This window comes from Peromyscus eremicus, chromosome X, assembly GCF_949786415.1.
Source record: "Peromyscus eremicus chromosome X, PerEre_H2_v1, whole genome shotgun sequence".
In the NCBI taxonomy this organism is placed as follows: domain Eukaryota; kingdom Metazoa; phylum Chordata; class Mammalia; order Rodentia; family Cricetidae; genus Peromyscus; species Peromyscus eremicus.
Genome location: NC_081439.1, coordinates 47,239,029 through 47,258,305, shown reverse-complemented (window position 1 = coordinate 47,258,305; position 19,277 = coordinate 47,239,029). Strand labels below are relative to the sequence as shown.

Sequence of the window (19,277 nt, the reverse complement as noted above, 5' to 3'; positions counted from 1 at the left end):
TTCCTTGAAACTGTTCCCTCCACCTCCAGCCACAGCCTTTTCCTAATTTCCTGACCTGTATTGGTATAGCGAGTGAAACATGAATAGTCAAAGCTAACACCCACGAAGAGAGAAAATGAGACAGTTGTCTTTCTGCGGTATGGGTTACCTCACTCAGAATGATTGTTTCCAGCTCCATCCATGATAATGTCATGATTTCAGATTTTTAACAGCTGAGCAATATTAAATTGTGTAAACATACCCCATTTTGTTTTCCAGTCGTCAGTTGATGGACATCTAGGCTGTTTCTATTTCTTGGATATTTTGAATACAGCAGTAATGAACATAAATGAGCAAGTACCTCTATAGTTGGATTATAGTGTCATTTGATTATATACCCAAGTATGTTATAGCTGGATCCTGTGATAGATCTATTTCTAGCTTTTTGAGGAATTTCCACACTGACTTCAGTAAATAATAAATTGTAATAATGTCAAGAAAGAGAAAAAATCTTAAGAAAAATTATGCTATGTTCTTTTGTTTCTAATTTTGTTAATCATGTAACAGGTGGGTATATTTTTCAAACACAGATTTTATTATTCACTGCCATTGGGAGAGAAAACACATGTTAATCAGAAAGCACTATGTTTGAAACATTTACAATACTACACCAAGTAACTTATTATTCAATAGTTAATTTTGTCCTTAAAAACTTATTTAGCTACTTGGCAGAAATGTAATAATATATTATTTTTAATCTATGTATTCAAAATATTTTTCAATTATTATTCATTCAAAGTAGAGTTATAAAATAATATAAAATTTGGGGATACAGCAAATAAACAAAATAAACACATATTTTTACTCATGATCTTTGCTCAGAAAAGAGGAAGATAAATATCCCTGGCCAATGAACATGTAAGAAAGAGGCATATAGATCTTGACTTTTAAGTCTGCTTAAGGAATTAGTCTAAAATGTTTTTACAAAAGATGGTTCTAGATATGCTCAAGTAATTGTCTTGAAATCATTTTGAAGATACTCAGTGATTTTCTATTGCAAAACACAGTTGAAATGGCTTTGAGTCATATTAAAACAAATACTCAAAATTGGAAAATTGCAAAGAGTAGACAGGTTATAGTGTGTCAAATATTAATGCAAGATGATTATTTGATTGAAGGATGAGAAGTAATACATTTTAGTGTTCTTTGATATTTCAGAGACCCTCATATTGAATAAAACTGAAAACAGACTATGTATGAGAGGAATAAATAGCAATGTCTTAGTTCCTGGGAAAGGAGTTCCAATACAGAAAGCCAAGGAATGTTGGAGAGATTAGGAGAAACCTAGTTAGGAATTCCCTTTGCCCGACTCTGGAACATCACATTGTTTAATATGCAAAATTCTTAACCTTCACATTTCTAATTACTCACCACCTTCTATTTTTGATAAATAAGGTACAGAACAAGAATGAATGTACTTATTTGAAAACTATAAATGAAAATAGAAATTCAAAGATTGTAATAATATTGTAATAAAATTGACTCCGACAGGAAGTCAATTATTTTGAAGCAAGCCATCATCTTACCTAGTGTCCCATTTATTTGCTTGCATATTTTAACTTTGTCTTTGAGATAAAAATATTCCCATGTGTAAAGTTGAAGTTGTGTGTGTGTGTGTGTACACAATTTTCACAATAGAGTTCTGCCTCAGTCTGCATTAGAATGTGATATTTGGCTTACATGTGAGCACTTTGAAGATCACCTACTAAACTTCTAGAAATAAGCCAGATCAGAAAGACAATTATTTCTGTTTTCTCTTATACACAGAATCCAGATTTGTTCACACATAAACACGCACATGCAGAGAAACAAACATGGGGGTGGCAGAGGAAAGAGACAGACAGAGAAAGAGAGAAAAAGTGAACAGAAAGAATAGAGACCACGTCATTTGGTCAGGGCCTCAGATCTAAGCTATTATGAGCAATTTTATACATTTTGGTTACTAAATTTCATTGATTCATAAGTTGCAGCATTGAAAAGTGGTTTTGGCATTTAGTTTGAGAGCTCTTAAATTCCTTTTCATTCTACTGCCCATTATTTTTGTAATGGCTGGTGATCCTAAGTGATTGTCTGACCTTTTATTAAAAGATATATTTTCTTAGTCTATTCAAGTTTAAATAATCCAGCACTTGAGTAATATGAACCAGAAAGTTCTTATTTCATTTTAACATCAAGTCCACAGACAATAAACAACTGTAATGTTTATAGACACACTTAGCTGAAGCAAAGCTTATTTTTTCAGAGGGGTTCATCTAACCAGCAAGTGGCTTAAAAATGTGCAAATAGTTCTAAAATTACTGAGCAATTTAAACCAATGTCACGGATGCAGTCAAAGTCCTTAACAGGCTAGTACTTTTTCCTTCTAAACTCTGAGTTTAAATATTTCTATACTTATTTGTTTTTATTTAGGTTTGTTTTGTTTGTTTTGATTGCTTTACTTTAGAAGCAGAAAGAAGAAGCATGAGGTTGCAGTTAAGGAAAGAGTGTATCGATGATTGTCAGAAATAATAATTACATAAGAAATCAGGAACAAATTCTATCATCTTTAGGAAAAACAAGATAGAAAAGAAATTAGTCTATTTATGGTACAGATGATAAACCATGCCTATTGCAACCCATCTATAAAGTTACAACTACCTCTTAATATAATAAGTAATGGATGTTCACCCTTTTGACTTCACTTTTTATAAATATGGTACGTGTAATATTTTCATGTTTATGTGTGGCAGGGTCCTGTGCTGTTGTTCCCTTTGGGAGAGGGGGCCAAGTAGACGCAGAGTCAAACCACACAGACTCCGGGAGAATGTCAAAACAACAAGCTCAGTTTATTCAGGAAGAGGCAAGCAAGCCTTATATACCCTCCACCCCACCCTGGGGGAAGGTCTGATGAATATGCATCTGCTGGTGTGACATGACTGCCTCTCATTGGTCCAGGTTATCTCCAGATCATGTTTCAGCTGCTGTTGCTAAAGCCCTTAGGCAGACCCAGGCTGGCTCTCAGAAGGTATCTTTTTCACTTGTTTGGGCTGCCTAGCCCTCAAAACTCTTAGGGCTGAGTCATCCCACATAATATTTGGTTGAAGTCACAGTAGTTAGTGTTAAAAATGTCTCAGGTTTTCTTCAATCTAAATTTTGTGTATTTAAAGAATACATTTTAAAGTTACTTTTTTTTTTAAAAAAACTTGGTCAAGAATTAAATCATTCCTTTTTTTGTGGCTTTGGGATTAAATCATGTTTTTTTTCTTCATTACCTCTGACAAATATTACATGATTGCATCATTATATATCTGCCACAGAGTTCACTAAAGGAGTAGCCTGTGAAAGACCAATACCAACAATGCCAGCAGCTCGGAAATACTTTAATCCTCATAGCTTTTCTTCTTCATAAAAGAAACAAAAACAGCAAAGCTTCTGAAAGCCAGTGTGTGTGTGTGTGTGTGTGTGTGTGTGTGTGTGTGTGTGTGTGTGTGTGTGTGTGCCCGCACGTGCGCTTGTCAGATGACATGTTGTTTGGGGCCTTCATTCTCTCATGTAAGAGATGCTATAAAATCACTTAATGATATGTATTGATGCTTTCTAGATCTACCTGCTGATCAGACAGATGAGAAAAAGACCTAGGTAGCTCTTACCATTTGTTCTGTCACCTCCGGAGCTCAGATTGAAATTCTTCATTTCCAGCTCACTGGGTTTTGTCTTTCATAGTAGTTGTAAGTAAAACATGAATCTTTGAAAAAATATATATTTTTTTAACTAGGCAAAGAATTTTATTAACCCTTTTCCAAACTTTATTCCCAGGCTTCTTCAGCTTAATTTGCTTCAAAGAATGAATTGTGTTTAAGCAAAAACTGAAAGAGCTGTAGTGTCCAAGGGGTTTGGGCTTAAAAATATTAGCGATCTAGATTTTATCAGATCCATGAGCAAGAGAATTTTAAAAAGCAGTCATGATATAAAATAGCAGCTCCTGTAACTTCTGCAAGTGTCACCATCTTCAGAAGTCGCCTCAGTTTAGTTTGCCTCGTTCTTAGACGCCTCATCAAAATTCTCCACCAGATCTGGGACTTCATCATCATCCTCTCCAGTAGCAAGTGGTGCTTTTCCATCCACAGATTGTTTGGGCAGAGCTTCAGCCAGTCTCCTTAAACTAGTCAGACTGTCCTCTCCGAGCTGGTTTAGGATGCTGGGAAGCATTTCTGTCAGCTGCTTTGTCTCAGAGTGCCCTGTAATGGTGAAGGTGTTTGCTGCCAGAGAAACCTGAACTTTAGGGTTGTTAAAACGGATCACTGTTCCTTGGTTTGTAAACATGTTCACCTCTTCAATACCAGAGATATTGTTCACCCCTAACTTCTTTAAGGAGAACTGCAGTTTTTTTTATCATCTGCTGTGGCTGTTCTGTGAACCACCTTCTTCTTTCTGCGAGCAGTGCCTTTTCCACCAATGCGCACTTGTGCCTGAAGTTTGGCCAGTTTCTCCTGGTTCATGATCGTTTCTTTCATCTTGTCGGAGTGGAAATGGGGCCGCGCGGGGGACTAGGGTTCGTGCTCAGGGGGTCTTGCGCAGACCAGCTGAGATAAGGCCCACACATGCGGGGACGCCTTGAAAATATTCTTAAAGACAATACAGATCCACTGCGCTAAAATAATCCAGATTCTTTGATTTCCCTGGGTTAAAGGTAAAGGTTTTCTTTTCCTTCCTTCCTTCCTCCCTCCCTTCCTTTGTTCCTTCCTTCCTTTCTCATTTCTTTATTTCTTTTTACCTATTCCAGATTAGATTTGACTTCTTTGCTTTACTCCAATTAAGACTAATTTTAGATATTGCACAGCTAGGTAGGAGTTCTTACTGATAATTTACGTTGCCAGGAACAGAACTGTTTATTGATATAGCAGCACAATTTAGAACAACAATTCCATCATTATCTGGCATTAAACATTTTATCTGGATTTTACAGATTAAGGCATTTTAATCATACTACTTGGGACTATCATTGCATTTTTACTGCTGTAGAAACTGGGGCGCACTATTACTCTTAGGGGGAGAAACTTATGATGTACATACATTCAAATAGGTAGGTTTCAATGATCAAATATTTTAAACATTATCAAAAATACCATTTAAACACTTTTGGGATAAGTCTTTAATTGGTCTTACTAGAAATAGGAAACAAATTTTATATTTTATTAGAAAAACCTATTAAGCTAAGTGTTATGGGAAGGAAGAAAGTACATTTTGAGAATAAAATTCTAGCCTCTCTGTCTAGTCAGTAGTAAATTCAGTCAAACAAGTATGGAAAAAATAGAACTAAATTGGACAATCCCCACTATTGTGAATACCACCCAATAGAAACACCTAAATAATTAACTATTTATACCAGGTAGTGAGAAGCACCATTAAGGATGGTGTGAAATTTAGTTAATTAATCATAGGGGTCCTATAAACATTTCAGGATGGAAACATAGTGACTTTATGGTATTGACTAAGTATACTAATAACTGTGTCGGTATGTACTTAGTACAGAACCTACTGACTACATTAATATTACACAGCCATAGTTGGCCACATAGAAGGAGTCACACTACTCTGCTCATCTTAAAATGGTAATTGTTTATCCCTTCTGAATTGGCTGTAATCACCTCCTCTTTGAAAAAAAATTCATACCATGCAGTGAGCTACTGAAAAATGATCACATCATTTCTAAAGATATCAATCCTTTATACTGTGCTTTAAAAGATTTACTTTAATTTTTATTTATGTACATATGTGTGTCTGTGTATATGCCTGTTATATGTGTATAGGTTCTGGTAAAGGCAAGAAGAGGGCATCAGATTCTCTAGAGCTGAAATTATAGGTGTTTATGAGTTGTCTAACATGGGTGCTGGTGACCATATTCAGATCATCTGGGAGAGTAGCACATACTCTTAACTAGTAAATCTATCTCTCCAGTCCTTATCCTGTACTTTTAAAATAACTAGTTCTAGATTTCCAGTACCAGCACGGTTTCCCTCTTGTTGAACAGACTTTAAGTCCCAATTAGGAGGTTTTGGTTACCACCAAGTATGCATGCCATCCTGCACCCTTATACTTATATATAAGTAGAGTCTTCGCACCTTATCAAGGAAACTTCTCTTTGCCACAGACAGAGATCACTACAGAAAACCACAACCAATCAAAATGCAGAGTTGTGGAGCCCAGTCACAAATAGATACAGCTATAAAACACTTCTGCATCTAAGACTCAAGAATAATGATCAGAAGAGGGGGCAGAAAGATTGTAAGAGCCAGAGGATCAGGGAGTTTAGTATGAGAATATCTCCTAGGAATGCTAGAAGTGACATCCATAAAGTCTCACCAACATGATTACCTAAATGTGAGCTGAACAAGGAAGACAGCAATAGATATGCTTAAGTGTACAGGAAAACCCCCTAGGACTGAACTCTATAGAAAGAACTATAGGCAACTAAGGAATGCTGAGAGTAGGAGAAATAATCTTCCCCAGGGAAGAGAATACCATTTAGTTATCCAATGCTAAATGGTCAGCCCAGAAAACATATATACACATATATACACACAACATCATATGTACCTAGCAGGATATATTTATGAATATATATGTATAAATATATATAAATACACACACATATATATATATATATACATATATATACATATATAACATATATTCTTGTAACAACAATTATTGAAAAATGATGCCATGAATTTGAAAGCTCAAGTGGGGAGGTATATGGGAGGGTTTGGAAGGAGGAAATGGGAGGATGAAATGATGTAATTATGCTATAATCTCAAAAAAAATCTCCAAAACAACAACCAACAAATAAACAAACAACATCAAAAAGAAAACCCCACTGAATTAGTTTTCGTCAGGGAGGCAGTCCCTTGTAGGCTGCCCATGCAGATGGTCCTAGACCCATATGTATACCAGCAGCACTAAGTGCACAGAGTTTTTAAAGGTTTATTTTGTTTTAATTTATATGTATGTGTGTGTTTGTATATATGTACATGGGGATACACAGATACAGAGGTGGGTGCTTATTCCCTCAGAAATGGAATTACAGGTGGTTGTGAGCTACCTGACATGGGTGCTGTGAACCCAACTCTGGTTCTCTAAAAGAGCAGGAAGGACTCTAACCTTTGAGCCAACTCTTCAGCCTTAGGAGTTATTAAAGTCTCTGGAGATCATGATAAAAAGTGGAGTAAAACAAATTGGAAACCACGTTCAGCTAACTCTTTCTGTCCCGTGTTAAATGTGTCACCACAGAGAAGGTGAATTTTTGTGGAAGATTTGCCACATTTCTAGTCTAGGTCTGACTGTGACAGTCCTGAGCCTTAGTGTTCAAAAGTAATATCGTTAGACATAGAACTCATTTAATTTTCTCTGTTCATTTCGTCTCATGCAGTACTTAAAGGGTACACACTAAAAGATAATTAACCATGTAAAGTTGCAATTTAACTAGGCATCCTGCATTTGGGCTGGTTGACCTGCTTGTAAAACCCGGAAGTGTCCCTGTAGATACCAAACCAAGAAATATAATCCACATTGTGTGACATGAACATGAAATTAGAAAGAACTCTTATTAAGCAGATGTTCAAGTTTGTACTGGTAGTCGTTATTTTCAGTTCCCAAGTCATGCAGATTTAATGCAGATGGTATTTCTTAGAACCTATTCACTACATCAGAATAGAGGGTTGCAGTTACAGAATTCATTGTATTTATTCTCTCCTTTGAACATCAGAAGATGGCTCAGAGTGGGCATTTTCTCCCTGGTTTAGAAGATAGGCTATGGAGATTTCAAAACTCAATTAAGCTTGCCATAATTGACACGATTATTAGTTGCCACAGGCAGGAATATAACCTAAATATGTCTGATTCATGTTTTTTGCTATATATTAAAATGTTTCACATGGCAAGACAGAAAATAGGAGAAGCAGAACCCATTATACTAGATGTGTTAGAGACTTTTATATTTTACTGGAGGGAAAATAGGGAAGAGTTTAAAAATATTTACAATTGTGTAGTTCCCCTGGAGGTAAAGCAATCAAAATCAAATAGCATCTTTTGTTTCAATAGCAAATCAGATTATATTGACAAAGCAATGTTTTCCCCCAGCACTAGAAACTGCTGTGAGCGATATGGCAAAAATCAACAAAGATAAAAATGTGTGCAAGGTTGTTTTTTAAATTAAACATGATTAAAACATCAAAAGCTTCAACACAGCAGAGGATGAGAAATTCTATTGTTTGGCAGACAGCAGAAAGCTTTTGATTATGAGAGAAAAGCAAATAACACACTCAAGACAATAAGCAAATCCAGATGATGCTGTTTTTCCAATGAGACAGACACATAGCTGAATTACTGTATATGCAATTGCTTCAATGTTTAGGAGAAAATATGAGCTCTATCTACTTTTATGGTGAAATATTTTTTATTAAGATTTTTTTCATTCATTTTACATACCAATCAAAGATCCCCCCTTACCTCCTCCCAGCCCTCCCAGCCTCCCCCTCCTACCCCACTCCTCACTCCTCCCCACAAGAAGGCAGGGGCCTCCCATAGGGAGGCACACCTAGGAGAGGCAAGTCCAAGCCCTTCCCCTGCCTCAAGGCTGCACGAGGTGTCCCTAACTGTCATCACAGAGCTTCCCTCCAGTGACTGATGGAAGCAGATGCAGATATCCACAGCCAAACACCAGGGTGAGCTCCAGGAGTCCAGTCAAAGAGGGAGAAGAGGGATTCTAGGAGCAAGTGCATCAGGATCATGATGGGGAAACCTGCTCTATCTACTTTTAAATATGTCCTGGTATATGTGCCACTGGTGTACTTAAAGGAAATATTAGTGAAACAAAGGATAATTATGTTTGCTAAACAGAGCATCAATAAATTTGCATTTTATTGTGCTATTATAGTATTCACATAAATTTTGCTTAAGAGAAGGAACATTCCTAGAGATTAAAGGATTTTTTAAAAAAAAAACACATTGCAACTACAAACAATATTCCCATGTGTATCCTTACAGTAGGCAATGTAGATACTGGCTGGCTATTGTTATTAATAGTTGGATACCCATTGGTGTGTGTGTGTGTGTGTGTGTGTGTGTGTGTGTGTGTGTGTGTGAATTCAATGTTTTATATTAATAAGCAAGTGTCTTTAAAGTAACTACTTATACCTAGTCAAAATTTTATCACTTTTTCAGAATATTAATGAACAACTGTTTTTGCATTTTACTAACTGCCTTTTCAAAGTTTAAGGCAACTCTATAACAACACAGGCCTTTAGTTTTTCTTTGTGTTAATCCCTTTATGAGGAATATCACAAATGTGAATGAAACAGTTAAAGCAGTTCATAAAAAGGAGCAAGCTGTAGTATTATGTCATGACTATATTGTTATTAGTTATGTATAATTTATTATAGAGGTATAAGTAAACAATCAGATGGCCTCATTTTTATGGATAATACCCCTTTCCTTCCATTCTAAATGGCAGAAAATTCACAGCTGTTCTTCCTATATTTGTTTTGCTGTGTTGAATCTTGATATGGCAACCATTTTCTCAGGTTATTAGATATGTACAAAGCCTAACAAAATATTGAAAATGAAAAATAGTCACCTCCACAACTTTTTTATTTTTCTTCTACACGTGAAAGAATATATTTCACCTTGGTACTGATCAATTTATGAACTCCTTGAGATCTTTCTTCTACCTGGTCCTTCTGTCTCGGTGAACTGACTTTGATACCTCTCACTGAACCATTGTTAATTCTGACTGAATCTCTGTTCTCCTGTGCTAATGACTGGCTTTTGTAGATCATTAATGGGATATGCTGATAAACATAAGAAGTTAAATTAATACTTTATTCATTTTACTCTTATTAATATGCATCAAATTACATATGAATTGTCATTTTTAGCATTCTGTGACTTAGGTGCCAAAATGTCAAATTATAAAGTAATTTAAAAATTCTCAAGATGGGCTATAAATAGAAAAGAACACGCAATGCTTTCTTTTATACAAATGGAAAGAAAAGTCTAGGGATGTAGTTATGGTTAAATAACAAACAACTCCACAGGTATCCCATGATTTAGAAGTGGCTCTGAACTTTTTGTTCATTTTCTTTCTCTGCATATCCCCTGAGAGATATTAAGGATAGTCTTAGGTAGAAGTTTAAGGCACAATGCCTGGGCATGGACAAGAAACAACGATGCTATTCAGGTGTGGTCCCAGTACATTTAAATCCCAAGGCATGGCTCATATTATTGAATCACTGTTCCAAAAGCATAAAAATGCATTCAATATTTAAAAACATCAATATTTTATTTTTTCCTTCAAGCTAAAACATTTCTCCTACCACTGTGCCTCATAAAGTCATGCTGATAAAGGGTGGACAGGTGTAGGCATATTATTCGGTTCACTTATTCCTAGTTAATTACCTTTATGGCTCAAATACCAAGTGATAATAGAAAAACATGATAAATAGCTCTCCAGTAAAATGCTTGGAATATTATAAAAAATGACTTGCTTTCTGCCAGCCAACTGTCAGCATATTATTTATCCCATAATATGTTGTATTCAGAACAAGACACAGATACTTTTTTTTTTCCTTTTTAGAGGGATATATGATAATACCTCAACTAGTTAGGGCATCATAATAAAATATCTGACACTGTAAACATTTGAAGACTTAATTTTCATTTATTTAAGAAAATATTGTTAAGATTTGATTTCTGTGTTCTCATCACTGTTTATGTGATATAAGAACATACAAAATATGTATCAGGTAAACTTTACGAAAACTGACAAAATGATTGTAAACATTTATACATTGAAACATTTGAGACTACTTTTACCTTTGGTAGAGATTTTTTTGGAATCGCCATAATGGTTTTTGCAAGAACAGAATGAAAGTTAGTCACAGTATGCATAATTTTTCAAGAATTAGAATGCCTTTTTGGAGAAAGTATACCAATTTCTGAGAAGTTTGAAGGACAGAGATACTGATTGCTTTGTTAGAGAAAACAATTCTCCCCTCCAATATATATCCAAGTTTGAGTCCCCAAAACTTGTCAGTATGGTATGTTTCATGAATGGAGAACTGAAGCTGGAAATGTAATCAATCACTAGTCTTTAATATACCTTTGCTGGTTTGCTATTCAGGTGGGCCCAGCATAATTACAGGAATTCTTATAAATGAAAAAGATGCAGAAGGGGTGTTGTGGAAAGGTAAATGTGCCAATGTGAATCAGTATTAAAGAAATGAAGAATTACTGGCTTTGTGGATAGAGAAAAGAGAGCATAACCCAAGAGATATAAGTTGCCTCCAAAATTCGAGATAAAATTAAGGAAATATGATCTCTGGAGATTTCAGAAGAAACATAGTTCTCCTCATACCTTATTTTCAGCCCACAGAGTCTTGTTTCAGACTTATAGTGATTTCAGCCCACTGATAGCTGTATCAGATTTACTACCTATTATAAGATATATTTTCATTTTAAAGCCAAGTTTGTTCTATCTATCATCATAGCAATAGAAAACTAATAGAGATGTGTTCTTCTCTTAAAAAGATACCATTATTCTGCTTTCTGTTAGCCATTGAGTCAGAAATATTTCCATGGAAATTCATTTTAAGGTTATGTACAAAGATATACTTTAAAACTTGGAAAAAGTTGATAGTTATATGAGTGATAGCTGTTAAAAGAGGCCATTATTAATTGAAAGGCACAACATATTTTATTCTATAGATATATTTATAGAAACATTGGAGAATTCCATTTCTGAGTAGTATATAGAAATTCTTAAGAAATAATTACTCAATAAAAATTAAGAATCAACTGAAGAAATTAGATATGCATAATTTGTGAACTTGAGAGCTGAGAATTCAAATATATGCGGACAGATCAAATTTCATAGAGGGTTTTTTTTTGAGTCAGGGTTCTTTTTTTTGTATTTGCTCTGTAAACCAGGCTGGCCTAGAACTCAGAGATCTGCTTGCCTCTGTCTCTCAAGTACTATGATTAAAGGTGTATGCTACCATGCTCAGCTGATAATTTCTTATAAAAGCAGGAACATGCTTGCTTTTATCCTGATGAAGCTTTGGACAGAGAAGGTATCCTTCACAGATGGAATTAACAGAGAAATCAGGCAGATCATTAAAATACTTTTAATGGTTGTGGTTAAGATAATGTGATGTATTAAAGTTCTGAGGAATTTGAGTCAGAGTGTATGTAAACTTTCCTTACAAACTTTTAATGAATGCACAGAAGTAAAATATGGATATCTGGGAGTAAAAAAAAAAAAGAATTGAGAGTGATAATCCCTGAAGTGTGCAGAGTTTTCCCAATGTCCCAGGGTTAGTTGAAAGCAGAAAAAAATCAGAAAATGTCCTCCAAGGCAAAAATAAATTTTCATTAGCTGAACTGAATCTGACTTCCCTGAGTAGTTTTCATAGAGGGAAAAAACTCCTCATTAAAGGCTTTGTAAGTCTATGTTATTCCTCCACTAGACCATCAAGTATCTTTATCACTAATATTTATTTTACTATCCCCAAACTTTGCAGATTTCTGTTTTGACTATTCTTCCTACTGGAGAACAAAATATCCAAGACAGTTAGATTCAACATTACCCTCTGAGCAAGCAGGCTCTGCATGAGAATCTTGAGATGCCATTCCTCTACTGGCATATAAAAAAACCTATTCATTTTGAAATCATTTCTTTATCATGGCATTTTCCCTTAAATCTCTATATGTTCTGTTGTATTCAAAATAGTTGAGATTCTGCTCTTATTATCGAAGTACTGGCCACAGAACTACAACACACTTTACAATTTTCACATGTGTACATATAAATTATTGTGTTTTTTTTCTTTTTGAGATAGGGTCTCTGGTAGCGTAGGTTGACCTGGAACCCACTATGTAACCAAAGATAGCCTTCAATTTTGATCCTCTTCCCTCTAGAGTATTGGATTGATTACAGGAATGAACCAACATTCTAGATTTATGTAGTGTTGGGATAGAACATAGGGTTTCATATGTATACGAGGTAGGTACTCTACCAACTGAGCTATATCCCCAACCCCATATAAAAATGCTGAACACCATAGATATTTTCTATGTTCAAAGATGAGGTTAAACTAAAATATGAAAAAGTTCTCAAAGACAAATATACAGTAAGTATAAATAGTAACAAACTATAGATAACAAGGAATCCAAAATATTTACAATGGAAGAGCAGTTGCACTTCAGTGTTTGACATTAACATGACAGAAAATCTACCAACACACATTTATTTGTCAAAAGGAAATATATTTTTTTTTGTGATAGCATGTCTACTGTGAGACGAGAACAAATGTATACCAGCATATGTCTTCACAGTAAAGGATGACCCAGGCCTGGGTGTATGGTTCCATGGTCCAACACTTGCAAAGCATGTACAGGACCCTGGCTTCCAGACCCAGAACTGCAAATAAATAAACATAAACATGGATATTTATTTGTTGATTTGGATGACACTAAATTTGCAGTATCAGAGAGTAATACATGCAGAATTACATAAGAATTTACAATCTGAAATGTCTTCCCAGAATCATAGAACCTGGAACCTTCCCAGAACCTAGAAGGCACAGATTAAAACCACTGTGAAGTATGATTATTAACAGGAGAGCATGAATGAATAGATAATAGACAATTGAACAAATTTTGGGGCAATATTCATGAAATTACCAAAAATATTATCAGTTAGCTATATTTTTCATTATTTGTGTTATACAAGTAATTTAAATATGTTTGAAATTGCTTCATAATTCAACTCATTTGCTCCCTCTTTCTTATGTTATACCATCCATTTATGTAGTATAATTTCCACTTCTTATCCAATATTATAATTTATTTTTATTATACTATAAATCATGTGATGCATACAAAATTATATATACTTCATGTATAAAAATGATAATGTAATGAAAATCTCATGAAACTATAACACATAATATTCTTTTTCTACCTGTCTTTTGAAACTTCAAAGATCATTCTCAGTGATACACCTCCTCCAACAAGGCCATACCTCCAAATTCTTCCCAACCAGGGACCAAGCATTCAAATGTATGAATGTATGGGGCCATTCTCTTTCATACAACCACTACTACAAGATTAACGCCACCATGACCACTACTGCTACTAATACCACTTCTATTACTACTACTACTACTATTACTCATCATCATCCTACTACTACTACTACTACTACTACTACTACTACCACTAAACACACACACACACACACACACACACACACACACACACACACACACACACAGAGGAATGCAGGTAGCATTTAAAAACACATGTATGTTCTCCTGTGGTATGGATGTGACGAATTTAAGTTAAAAAACAAATGGACTAAGTCATTTTATTATTCTGAATTCCATTGCAATTAGATGTCTTCTTTCTGAGGGCTTTCAATCTTCTTTTCTTTTTCTCTCTCATATATTACATCTGGAATGCAGCCCCCACACACATCCCCTTTCCCTGAGATTCACATCTCTTCTGTTTCCCTTCAGAAAAGGGCAGGCCTCCTCCCAGGATATCCACCAAACATGGCATATCAAGTTGCAATAAGACTAGGCACCTTCCCTCATATTAAGACTGGACAAGGCAACCCAATAAGAGTAATACAATAACACCAAGCTATATAACCAGTGTGTGTGTGTGTGTGTGTGTGTGTGTGTGTGTGTGTGTGTGTGTGTGTGTGTGTATATGCAGAGGATCTAAGTCAGAAGCATACAGGCTCCCTGATTGTTGGTTTAGTCTCTTTGAGCCCCTATGAGCTGAGGTTAGTTGATTTTGTGGGTTTTCTTGTGATGTCCTTGACCCGTCTGGCTCCTACAATGCAACCCCCTCCCACACATTATACTGGATTTCCTAAGATCTGACTAATGTTTGGATATGGTTCTCTGCATCTATTCCCATAAGTTGCTGGATGAAGACTCTGTGATGACAATTATGCTAAGCTCCTGTCTACAAGTATAGCAGAGTATTATTAGGAATAATTTCATAGACTTTTTTGCCAGTTATATTTACTTCCATCCTAGGTCTCTGGGACATCCACCTTCTGGATCCTGGCACTCCAGGAAGTGTCAGGTATGAGCTCCCTCTTGTGGCAGGGTATTCAAGCTATATCAGTAAATGGTTGGCTACTCCCACAATTTCTGCACCACCTTTACCCCAGCACATGTTGCAGGATGGACAAATTTTAGGTTGAAGGTTTTGTGCCTGGGTTGGTGTCCCAATCCCTTCTCTTTGGAAGCCTTGCACAGTTACAGAAGGCCAGTTCAGGCTTTGTATCCCCCATTACTATGAGTCTTGGCTACAGTCACCCTTGTAGATTCCTGGGGGTTTCCATTGAACTAGGTTTCCATCTCACCCCCAAAATGATGCCTAATTCCAGTTGTCTCTCCCAGTACTCTCTCCCTCCATCCTTCTCCCACCTGATCTCTCCTGTTCCCATCTTGACCCCCCACAGTCCACCCATGATATCTATTCTATTCTTCCTTGGAAGATTCATGTGTCCCATGTCCCACCTTGATCCCTCCTTGTTATACAGCCTTTCTGGGTCTGTGGAGTATAACATGATTATCCTTAACTTTAGAGCTAATATCCACAATAAGTGAGTATATGCCATGTTGTCTTTCTTGGTCTGGGTTACCTCACTCAGGAAATTTTTTTTCTAATTCCATCCATTTGCCTGTAAATTTCACGATTTTTTTAAAGAGCTGAGTAATGTTCCATTGTACATATGTGCTACAATTTCTTTATGGATTCTTCAGTTTGGGGACATCTAGTTTGTTTACAGTTTCTAGCTATTAGGAATAAAGTTTCTATGAACATAGTCAAACAAATGTCCTTAGAGTAGGATGGAGTATCCTTTGGGTATATGCCCAAGAGTGGTATAGCTGGGTCTTGAGGTATATTGATTCCCAACTTTCTGAGAAACCACCATATTGATTTCCATAGTTGGCCCTACAAGTTTGCACCTGACTAGCAATGGAGGAGTGGTCCCCTTGCTCTACACCCTCACCAGCGTGAGTTTTATGTTGAGGTCTTTGATCAACTTGGATTTTAGTTTGGGATGATAGATATGGATCTATTTGCATTCTTCTACATGCTAACATCCAGTTAGAACAGCAACATTTGTTGAAGACACTTTCTTTTTTCCATTGTACAATTCTTGTTTCATTTTTTCTATGGTACAATCAAAAAATCAGGTGTACACTGTGGTGATATTGTGTTCACCAAAATATTGTGCACCCTAATAAACTTATCTGGGGTCAGAGAACAGAACAGCCACTAGATACAGAGGCCAGAAAATGGTAGCACACACGCCTTTAATCCTAGCATTCCAGATCCATCTGTCTGGATCTCTGTGAGTTCAAAGCCACGTTGGAAACAGCCAGGCATGGTGACTCACGCCTTTAATCCCAGGAAGTGATGGCAGAAAGGTATATAAGGCATGAGGACCTGGAACTAGAGCTGGTTAAGCTTTTAGGCTTTTGAGAAGCACAGTTCAGCTGAGATCAATTTGGATGAGGACTCAGAGGCTTCCAGTCTGAGGAAACAGGATCAGTTGAGGAATTGGTGAGGTGAGGTGGCTGTGGCTTGTTCTGCTTCTCTATCTTCCAGTATTGACCCCAGTACCTGGCTTCAGGTTTGTTTTTATTAATAAGAGCTTTTAAGATTCATGCTACAGTACATAGGCATATGGATTTTATTCTGGGTCACTGAATCAATTCCATTGATCAACCTGTCTGTTTTTATGCAAATACCATGCAGTTTTTATTACTATAGCTCTATAGTAGTGCTTGAAATCAAGGATGGTGATATCTCCAGATGTTCTTTTATCATATAGTGTTATTTTAGCTATCCAGGGTTTTTTGTTTGTTTTTCCATATGAGGTTGAGTATTATTCTTTCAAGCTCTGTAAAGAATTGTGTTGGAATTTTGATGGGGATTGCGTTCACTCTGTAGATTGCTTTTGGTTGGATGGCCATTTTTACTATGTTAATCCTACTGATCCATGACCATGGAAGATCTTTTCATCTTCTGATATCTTCTTCAATTTCCTTCTTCAATGACTTAAAGTTATTGTCATACAAGTCTTTCACCTGCTTGGATAGTTACACCAAGATATTTTATGTTACTTGTGGCTACTGTGAAGGGTGTCATTTCTCTGATTTCTTTCTCAGCCCATTTGTTGTTTGTATATAGGAGGGCTACTGATTTTCTTTTTAGTTTATCTTGTATCCAGCATTTATCAACTGTATGAGCTACCTTGCAGAACTTTTGGGGTCACTTATGCATATAACTATCATATCATCAGCAAATAATGACGCTTTGACTTCTTCCTTTCCAATTTGTATCCCCTTGATGGCCTTCTGTTGTCTTATTGCTCTAGCTAGAACTTCAAGTACTATATTGAATAGGTACAGGAGAGTAGACAGCCTTGTCTTGTTCCTGATTTTAGTGTAATTGCTTTGAGTTTCTCTCCAGTTAATTTGACATTATCTATGGGCTTTCTGTAAATTGTCTTTATTATGTTTAGGTCTGTCCCTTGTATCCTTCCTTGATCTCTCCAAGACTTCTATCATTAAATGGTGCTAGGTTTTGTCAAAGTTTTTTCTCCATCTAATGAGATGAATCATGTATTTTTTTCTTTCAGTTTGTTATGTGGTGGATTACATTGACAGATTTTCATTATTTTGAACCATACCTGCATTTCTGGGTTGAAGCCTATTTGATCATGGTAGATGATATTTTGATGTGTTCTTGAATTTGATTTTTTTAGTATTTTATAGAGTATTTTTGCATCAATGTTCATGAGGGAATTTCATCTATAATTCTCTTTGTTAAGTCTTTGTGTGTTTAGGATATCAGGGTGACTGTGACCTCATAAAATGAATTTGGCAATGTTCTTTCTGTTTCTATTTTGTGGAATGTTTTAAAATGTATCAGTATTAGATATCTTGAAAGTCTGGTTGAATTCTGCGCTAAAACCATCTGGCCCTGGGCTTTTTTTAGTTGGGACAGTTTTAATGACTGCTTCTATTTCCTTAGGGGTTATATGTTTGTTTAAACTGTTTATCTGATCTTGATATAACTTTGCTAAGTAGTGTCTGTCAAGGAAATGTTCCATATCTTTTAGATTTTCCAGTTTTGTGTAGTGCAGGTTTTTGAGGTATGACCTAACGATTCTCTGGATTTCCTCAGTGTCAGTTGTTATGCCCACCTTTTCATTTCTGATTTTGTTGATTTGGATATTCTCTCTCTGTTTTTTTAGTTAGTTTGGATAAGGGCTTGTCTATCTTGTTGATTTTCTCAATGAACAAACTCTTCCTTTCATTGATTCTTTGTCTTGTTCTCTTTGTTTCTATGTTACTGATTTCAGCCCTAGGTTTGATTATTTCTTGCCCTCTACTCCTTTTGTGTGTTTGCTTCTTTGTGTTCTACAGCTTTCAGGTGTGCTGTTAAGTTGCTACTACGATATCACTTTAATTTCTTTATGCAGGCACTTAGTGCTATGGACTTTCCTCTTAGTACTGCTTTTATTGTGTCCCATAAGTTTGGGTATGTTGTGTATATTTTTCATTGAATTCTGGGAAGTCTTTAATTTCTTTCTTTATTTCTGTCTTGACTTGGTAGTCATTAGGTAGAGTTGTACAGTTTCCATGAATTTACAGGCTTTCTGTTGTTGTTGAAATCCAGATTTAATCCATGGTGGTCTGATAAGATACGGGGCGGGGGGGGGGGGTCTTTCAAATTGGAGACTTGCTTTGTGATGGAGTATGTGGTCAATTTTGGACAAAGTTCTTCCAATGTGCTGAGAAGAAGGTATATTCTTTTCTGTTTGGGTAAAATGTTCTGTATATATCTGTTAGGTCCATTTGAGTAAAAATATCTGTTAACTTGATTATTTCTCTTTTTAGTCTTTGTCTGGATGACCTGTCCATTGCAGAAAGTGGGGGTATTTAAGTCTCCCACTATTATTGTGTGGAGTTTAATGTGTCATTTAAGTTTTATTAATGTTCCTTTTATAAATTTGGGTGCCCTTTCTTCAGGGCATAGATGTTCAGAATTCAGACATCATCTTGGTGGCATTTTCCTTTGATGATTATGAATTGTTCTGCCCCATCTCTTTTGATTACTTTCCATTGGAAGTATATTTTGTTAGATATTACAAAGGCCACATT

At 35.9% G+C, this 19,277-nt stretch overlaps 1 protein-coding gene and 1 pseudogene across 1 annotated transcript in view; one reads left to right on the top strand and one right to left on the bottom strand.

Annotated features, from left to right (window-relative positions):
- Positions 1 to 19,277, top strand: part of LOC131899949 (melanoma-associated antigen B18-like) — a 561,424-nt gene that overhangs the window by 494,331 nt on the left and 47,816 nt on the right. The gene's annotated exons all lie outside the window — the stretch shown is intronic.
- On the bottom strand, positions 3,968 to 4,625 carry LOC131899950 (transcription factor BTF3-like; annotated as a pseudogene).